Source organism: Eriocheir sinensis, unplaced genomic scaffold, assembly GCF_024679095.1.
Source record: "Eriocheir sinensis breed Jianghai 21 unplaced genomic scaffold, ASM2467909v1 Scaffold560, whole genome shotgun sequence".
Taxonomy (NCBI): domain Eukaryota; kingdom Metazoa; phylum Arthropoda; class Malacostraca; order Decapoda; family Varunidae; genus Eriocheir; species Eriocheir sinensis.
In genome coordinates, this window is record NW_026111899.1 from 272385 (window position 1) to 280465 (window position 8081).

Here is an 8081-nt window from a genome sequence, read left to right on the forward strand (position 1 = left end):
CTTCCTTTTCTTCCTTCCCTACTTACTCACTTCTAGCTTTCATTCATTCATTCTTTCTATCCTTCCTTCCTTCCTTCCTTCCCTACTTACTCACTTCTAGCCTTCATTCATTCATTCTTTCTATCCTTCCTTCCTTCCTTTCTTCTTTCCTTCCTACCGCCCTCCCTTCCTTCTTTCTTTCCTTTCCTCCTTTCTTTACTCTCTATCTCCTTACCTTCTAACCAACAGAACCAACCCACCCACCTAACTCCTCCCTCCTCCTTCCTGTACCTCCATAACACGTTGAGTACTTGTTATGGAAAGGTCCACCGCCTCCCATCAACTCCTCCATTTCCTCCCCAGCATTCCTCCATGTCCCTTCCATCACTCTTCCCTCCCCCACTCCTTCCCTTCCTCTTCCTACCAAACCCATCCGTTCTCCCTCCCTAATAAGTTCTTCCGCCCGCCTTCCGGATGTGTCCCTCCTTCTCTCTATCTCTTTCCCATCACATATTTCACTGCTCCTCCATTTCGCCCATCCCATCATTTTCTTACATGGTCCCTCTCTGGTCCGTTTCCTCCTCCCCTACATCCTCCTCCACCACCTCCTCTTCTGTATCTCTATCTTATTACCTCTCATCTTTACTAACATTCAATTACTCTCACCTCCTAATTTTTTCACTTATATGTTAATAGCTTATCTTCTTTCTTTTTTGACACATCATTTTGAGTTTTTCTTTACTAAACTATCTTTCTCATAAGCTTTTAAGTCTTTAACGTGATCTTTGTCTTTCTTTTTTTCTTTCTCGTTCGGGTTTTTTTTTCTTCCCTTCTTTTTTTTTCTTTCTTTATTCTTTCTCTTCTTATCTTTGTTTTTCTTTTTCGTTCGTTCTTTCTTGTTTGCTTGTTTGTTTGCTTGATTGCCACACCACGTTGAAAACACCGCTTCTCGTCCGATCAGCGAAGTTAAGCGACGTTGGGTCTGGATAGTACTTGGATGGGTGACCGCCTGGGAACACCAGATGCTGTTGGCATCAGTCAGTCAGCGCCCTGCCCTCACTCCGAGAGGTCAAACCGCACGCGCTCCCACTTCCGTGACCTCTCTCGCTTGCGATTCCACCCTCGTGTGCTGTACTGAACTGTACTGTAAATCTTGCTGTGCTGTGTGCCGTGTGCTATTTCGCGTCGTGCTGCGTACTGCTTATTGTCAACCGAGTTAGCTGCCTGCAGAGGTGTGCTGTTTGCTGTGCGACCACGTGCTTCGCTGGACAGGATTAAGTGTTGCCCTTATTTTTACTACCTCTCTCTGCCTGTATCTACCCTCTCGCCGTAGCGCCCTGTAAAACATATATACACATATACACAAAACACAGTGTTACACTCTTTCCGCCACATTCTTTATATATTTCCAGATTCCACCTGACGCCACTCCCTACGCAGGTGTTCAGACTTACCTGACCTGACTTGACCAGATTATTCCCCAGAGACACAGTAATCCTCATCACCTGCGTCTCTCCCTCTCGTCCTCGCGTTTCGCTCCTCCTTTCTCTCTCGCCTCCTCTCCATTGCCCCCCCACTTGCCCCTCTCTGTCTCTCCTTCCTCACTCCCTATCTCGTTCCCACCTCTCTCTCTCCCCTTTCCTTCGCCCTCTTCCTCCCTCCATCCCTATCTCCTCCTACGCCTTCCCATCTCTCTCTCACTTATTCTGCTTATTCACGCACGCGTCCCTCTGCCCTACGAAAATGAAAAAGCAAAGCAAATATATAGATAAACACTACTCACTTGCTCTCTCCTCCTTACCAAGATGGCGCTAAAGAAATGTTCGACTTGAACAGGAAACTTCTCTGGTCATTTCTTCTCAGGACGATCGACTGTCTGCAAGATCTGCCTGTTGACACAGCAGATGGAAACGAGACTCCTTCAACAGGACGAAAGGCTGACGGCTGGCGAGAAGAAGATCACCGAACTAACAAGTACTGTTGATACCTTGCAGGAGTTTATCCAGGCCAACATCGTCGCCCCTCCTGCAACGGACGCCTCATCACCCTCCTCACCTGCACTCGATGCCCAGCCACCTTCCGAAGAAGGCACGTCACAGGGAACCGGTAGAGCTGACGCTGAATGCTTCACCCCCGTGAGGGGAGGAGCCAGACCCGCCCCTAGAGCCATTTATCCTACTCATTGCTACAACAGATTTGCCATACTGGAGGAGGAGGACGAGGAACAGAGCACCTTCTTGGTCGGTGACTCTATGATTCGCCATCAGGTGATTGAATTCTGTGGCAGAGTCCCCCGTCGTAGGCGTAACTACTGTTATCCTGGAGCTGGTGTTGACGACATCACAGCTGCCCTGGACGAGGTCTCCGCTGTGGCACTCTTTGTTCTCCACACAGGTACAAACGACGTCACCACGACCCGGTCTGAGGAACTGCTGGACAAGTACCGTAGGCTCATCCAGCAGTATAAGTCTAAATCCCCTAATATTATGATTTCAGGAATTCTACCACGGACATGGGATGAGGGCGACTTCTACAGTAAGGCCTTCAGCCTCAACAACCGCCTGCAGACTCTCTGCGGAGAGCTTGACGTCGAATTCTTTAACGCCTGGAACGATTTCTACGGCCAGAGTAGACTTTTCCAAAGGGACGGCATACACCGGGCCCCCCTGGGGGCAGCCTGATTTGGATGGCGCCACAACACCGCCGTACGTAACGCCCTAACAACAAAACACGACTCTCAGCCACGTCCTTCCATCCCGCCCGTGTAAATAGACACCTCACACCGCAACAGACTCGTAACATTGAACCCTCCAGTACCTCTATTACCAAGCTTCAAGATAACCTAAGAGTCCTTAGTTTCAATGCGCGTAGCCTAAGAAACAAGTTTGATGAACTGCGATGTCTTGCTCTGACAGAAAACTTTGACGTAATTGCTATAACCGAAACATTTATCGACACCACTAATATTGATTTAAGTTCCGAATACAACATAGATGGCTACAGATTCTTCAACAATGATCGTAAACCGTAGAGGGGTGGTGTCGCCCTTTTGTCAAAAGCTACTTGCAACCTACTGACAAAACACCAAGAAACAGTAACGTTGAACATTTGTGCGTGCGAGTAAACATTGCAAAAGTCAATTTAAATATATCTGTCACTTACAGGCCTCCGGGGCAATCACTTGATGGCGATCTTGAAATGTACAGCGTCTTAAGGCAGTCACTTAATAACAGCGACTCACTGATACTAGGAGACTTTAACCTCCCCATATCGACTGGGCGACACTGTCGGGTACAGAAGGTGAGTCCCATAGAATGATCGAATTTCTAGAGGAAAATTATCTAAGCCAAATGGTTTCTGAACCAACTCGACAAAATAACATACTTGACCTTGTTATAGCGACCCAAGATAACCTAGTCAGTAATGTCACGGTAGGAGAACACCTCGGTTCCTGCGACCATAAACTAGTGCGCGTTGACATTAGAGCTCAAACATCGGTGACTGAAAATAAAGTTAAGGTGCCCAATTTCAAAAGAGCCAACTTCGTAGAAACTGACGAAAACTAATAGATATGCAACTATCAGATGACGGCAATGCAGAGGACGCCTGGCTAAACTTTAAAAATCACTTACTCACTCAGCAGGACACATTTGTACCCTTGTGCGAGAAGCGAATTAACACTAATAAAAGTCCACCGTGGTTTAATAGCGAGATTAAACACTCAGTCATGGAGAGAAAATTGTCTTACAGGTTAAAGAAAGACCAAAGCACGCCCGAAAACATTAGACTTTACAATGATGCAAGGCGACGAGTAAAAAGATTAGTGCATCAGGCAAAGCGTAGATATGAAGAAAATATTGCAGCCAACTGTAAAAATAATCCGAAATCCTTCTTCAGTTACATAAACAACAGAAAGGCGATCAGAAGTGGAATTGGACCTTTAACAAACAGCTACGGTGCACTAGTGACTGACAGCCAGCACGTTGCAAACCTATTAAATAATTACTTTTCCTCGGTGTTTAATAATAACAGTCCTCCCACCACCACCACCAACACCAGTACTAATGTAAATCCCGAGCATGCATTGTCTAACTTTGAAATAAAACCCGATGAAGTCCTTAAAGCCCTCAAATCACTTAAAACAAATAAAAGTCCTGGACCTGATAAAGTATATCCAACTCTGCTGAAAGAAACAAAGAGCGAAATACTCTCTCCCTCACAACCGTATTCAATATGTCCTTGCGACAAGGCATTGTCCCTTCAGATTGGAAAAAGGCTAACGTGACACCGATTTTTAAGAAAGGAGACAAAAAAGTACCAGGTAATTACAGGCCCATTAGTCTAACTTCGGTTGTAGGTAAGCTACTTGAGGGCATAATTAGAGACAAAATTGTGAGTTACCTTGAAAGCCACTCATTAATTGGGGACTCACAACATGGCTTCCGAAACAAAAGATCCTGCCTATCAAATCTATTAACCTTTTATAACGACCTCTTCACTGTTTATGACGTAACCAGATCACTGGACGTAGTCTATCTTGATTTCCAGAAAGCGTTTGATAAGGCCCCGCATCATAAATTACTTTACAAATTAAAGCAAATAGGTATTGACGGTCAGGTAAACCAATGGATCGCGAATTGGTTGAGCAACAGAAAACAAAGAGTAGTGATTGACGGATTTAACTCAGAGTGGGCGCCTGTCACTAGTGGCGTCTCTCAGGGCTCGGTTCTTGGCCCAGTGCTCTTCATTATTTACATCAACGACGTGGATGTTGGACTCAATAACCGCATTAGTAAATTTGCAGACGACACAAAGATTGGTAACTCGGTTCTCACTGACGAAGACCGGCAAAGCCTCAAAGAGGATTTGCACAAAATTTCAGCTTGGTCGGATAGATGGGAGATGCCCTTTAACGTAGACAAGTGCCAGGTCCTTCAAGTTGGAACGAGGAATAAGAAGTTTGATTACGAAATGCGCGGCGTTAAACTCAAAAGCGTTCATTGCGTTAAGGACCTGGGGCCAAAATCGCGTCAAACCTCAAATTCTCACAGCAATGCATCGATGCAGCAAATAAAGCGAACAAAATGTTGGGCCTCATTAAAAGAAGCTTTTTATTTAAGAATAAAGATGTAATACTCCCGCTCTACAACAGTTTAGTCAGACCCCACTTGGAATATGCGGTACAGTTTTGGTCTCCCCACCATGCAAAGGATATTGCTAAATTAGAAGGTGTTCAGCGTCGGGCAACGAAATGATCCCTTCCTTGCGCAACAAATCCTACGAAGAAAGGCTTTCTACCCTTAACATGTTCTCTCTGAGAAACGTCGCCTGAGGAAAACTGATCGAATGTTTTAAAATACTTAATGGTTTCACGAATGTAGACAGATCAACATTGTTTATGATCGATGACACTTTGCGCACGAGGAACAATGGCGTAAAACTCAGATGCAGACAAGTAAATTCAGACTGCACCAAATTTTTCTTCACCAACGATGTAGTGCGAGAATGGAATAAGCACCCATCATCAGTGGTCCAGTGTAACACGATTGACTCCTTCAAAAATAAGCTCGACCGTCACTTCCTTCAACTTAATATCAACTAGAGTAGAAATGCAACGTTTTGGAGTCTTCTGATTAATGTAAAATCACTTAGGTTTAAGGACAGACCACCAAGTCTGGACCATGGGGTCTGTGTGGTCTGATTTTCTATGTAAATCTATGTAAATCTTTCTTTCTCTTTCATTGTCTGTTTGTCTGTCCGTCTATTTGTGCTTCTGTCTGTCTGTCTTTCCTTCTTTTTTTCTTTTATCTCTATTTATTTATTTATTCTCTCCCTACCTTGTTCTTTAGTGCTTTCTTGCTCTCTTTCTTCCTCTCTATCCCCGTCTTTCTGTTTGTCTGACTGTCTGATTGTCTGTCCGTCTGTCTGTCTCTCTGTCTGTCTGTCTGTCTGTCTGTCTGTCTGTCTGTCTGTCTGTCTGTCTGTCTCTCTGTCTGTCTGTCTGTCTGTCTCTCATCTCCTTCGCACATACTAATCCCGCCATCAGCCTCCGAGGAAATGACTCAAGGCCCCAAGATCAATGGGTACTAATCTCAAGACCATCACTAAGGGGCTTCCGCGAATAATGGCGCAATGAACGGTTTCTGGGCAGGTGATGGGAGGAAGGGGATGCTGAAGGGGAGGGAGTGGAGGAAGATGAAAAAAAGAGGAGTAAGAATAGAGGAGGGGAGATAAGTGATGGGGTGATGTATTGATAGTATTAGGTAAAGGCGCCACAGCCCATCTCGAAAGTCTTAAAAAAATGGAAATGGGGAAAAGCGGTATGGACTTATGGAAGGAGAACCCAAACCTTCACAAAAGCCTTTGGGTAAAGGTGCGTGTTCTAAAAAAAAAATAACCACGCGTGGTGGACCTGGTCTCACATGCGTGGGCTACTGGCTAACTAAGCGTTCCATCGCTAACCTAGCTTAACACCGCTAACCGGATCGTTGGCAACGCTGCTCACATCGTGATGGCGTCGCCATGTAAACACATCGCGCGTATGTATAATATGCCTTTTCACTACCTTTACCACTTTTTCATTACTTTTAAGTTTTTCCGCCTTCATATTATGGTTAAGGGACATGTATTTCGTCCTTTAAGTACAAAATGGAGGCGTAATATCGTATTTTGGAGGCGGGGTAACAAAGTATCCCAGTCCTCCCAGTGACGCCCTGAGGCGGCCGCAAAACTCACTAACTTTTCAAAAATCGCTAGCAGCGATTCTACCAATTTGCGAGGCATATATATGGGGTTCAAAATGCATAGAATCATGAGATCTAACGCATGGTTAGGGTGAGAAGTACCGCAGTGAGATGGGCAACTCTCTGGACATGTACTCCCTTCCCTTCCCTTCCCTTCCTTCACTCCCATTCCTTCCCTTCCCTTCCTTCCCTTCCCTTCCCTTCACTCCCATTCCCTTCACTCCCCTTCCCTTCCCTTCACTCCCATTCCCTTCCCTTCCCGTCACTTCCCTTCAATCCCATTCCCTTCCATTCCCTTCCATTCCCTTCCCTTTCCTTCCCTTCCCTTCCCTTCACTCCCATTCCCTTCCCTTCCCTTCACTCCCATTCCCTTCCCTTCCCTTCACTCCCATTCCATTCCCTTCCCTTCCCTTCCCTTCCCTTCCCTTTCCCTTCCCTTTCCCTTCCCTTCCCTTCCCTTTCCTTTCCCTTCACTCCCATTCCCTTCACTCCAATTCACTTCACTCCCATTCCCTTCACTCCCATTGCCTTCACTCCCATTCCCTTCCTTCCCTTCCCTTCACTCCCATTCCTTCCCTTCCTTTACTCCCATTCCCTTCCCTTCCTTCACTCCCATTCCTTCCTTCCTTCCTCTCCTTCCTTCCCTTCCTTCCTTCCCTTCACTCCCATTCCTTCCTTCCCTTCCTTCCTTCCTTCCTTCCCTCCCATTCCCTTCTATTACCAATGAATGAAAGAGTGAAGGAAAGGAAGTCTGGAAGGAAAGAAAAAAGGAAAGAAGAGAGAAATGAAAATAGAAAAGACGAAGAAAGGGAGGTAAAGAAGAATGGAGAGAAAATAGGATAACTGAATAGAAAACTTAATGAGGAAGGAAGGAAGGAAGGAGGAAAAGAAGAAAACAAAGGAGGAATTTAAAAGTGGTTGCATTCCCTCTTCAAATTGTTTACCTGCAGTTTGTTGATTGTGAGAGAGAGAGAGAGAGAGAGAGAGAGAGAGAGAGAGAGAGAGAGAGCATTCCTTTCCACCATTTAAATTACTGACTCTCTCACTCTCTCTCGACATGCATACGACGTCCATAAAGACTTGGGTAACAATGCAATGAGGATGGAGAGGAGGACACACTTGCTGCCCTCTTTCCTGCTGTCGTTGCTGTCCGGCTCTCAGCTCACTTTCGCTTTCCCTCGTTGTCTCTCACTTCCGCACTTTTTTTTTTCATTCAGACGTCCTTCAATCATCATCCCGACGATGCGCCTTGACGTTATTCTCGCGCTGGTGTGGTGGGCCGGGGCCATCAATGTGGTCCTGGAGTACAACGGGTATGGGCCCACAGCCGCGCCCGCCGAGGGGCAGCCCGCCGCCGCG

At 45.9% G+C, this 8081-nt stretch overlaps 1 non-coding gene across 1 annotated transcript; it reads left to right on the forward strand.

The window, feature by feature from the left end:
- Positions 1-894: 894 nt before the first annotated feature.
- LOC126993107 (5S ribosomal RNA) lies at positions 895-1013 on the forward strand. The gene has a single exon (XR_007747352.1). It is a non-coding gene; the product is annotated as a 5S ribosomal RNA (ribosomal RNA).
- Positions 1014-8081: the final 7068 nt, after the last annotated feature.